Source organism: Carlito syrichta, unplaced genomic scaffold (genome assembly GCF_000164805.1).
Source record: "Carlito syrichta isolate Samal-C Ts95f unplaced genomic scaffold, Tarsius_syrichta-2.0.1 Scaffold297479, whole genome shotgun sequence".
In the NCBI taxonomy this organism is placed as follows: domain Eukaryota; kingdom Metazoa; phylum Chordata; class Mammalia; order Primates; family Tarsiidae; genus Carlito; species Carlito syrichta.
This window is the reverse complement of record NW_007241575.1, coordinates 75,538-76,088: the sequence shown is the minus strand read 5'-3', so window position 1 is coordinate 76,088 and position 551 is coordinate 75,538.

The window sequence follows — 551 nt, the reverse complement described above, 5'->3', positions numbered from 1 at the left end:
AGGTCTCGCTGCCCAGGTGGGTCTCGAACCCGCGGGCTCAGGCAATCCACTCACCTCAGCCTCCCAAAGGCGCGGGATTACAGGCTGAGCCACCAAGCCGGGCTTCCTTTCTGCTGTTGAGTGTGTGTGCCCTGCTGGTTTCGTTGCCACCTCCCTCCAGGACTGGGTCACTGTCAGAGCCCTGACTGTGACGCCGAGTCCTGGATGGTCACTGGTGCCCACCAGTTAAGTGGACATGTAGGTCATGCTCAGAAAATGGGTCCTTCCAAAATAGAAGCCTAGAGGGAGGTCGGGCGCTGTGGCTCAAGCCTGTAATCCCAGCACACTGGGAGGCTGAGGTGGGAGAACTGTTTGAAACCAACCTGGGCAATATAGCAAGACCTTGTTTCTACAAAAAAAATACAAAAGCTAGCCAGGGTTGGTGGTGCACTCCTGTAGTCCCAGCAACTTGGGAGGCTGAAGCAGGAGGATCAGTTGAGGCCAGGCGATCGAGGCTGTGTTGGTGCCACTGCACTCCAGCCTGGACGAAAGAGTAAGGCCCCAACTCAACA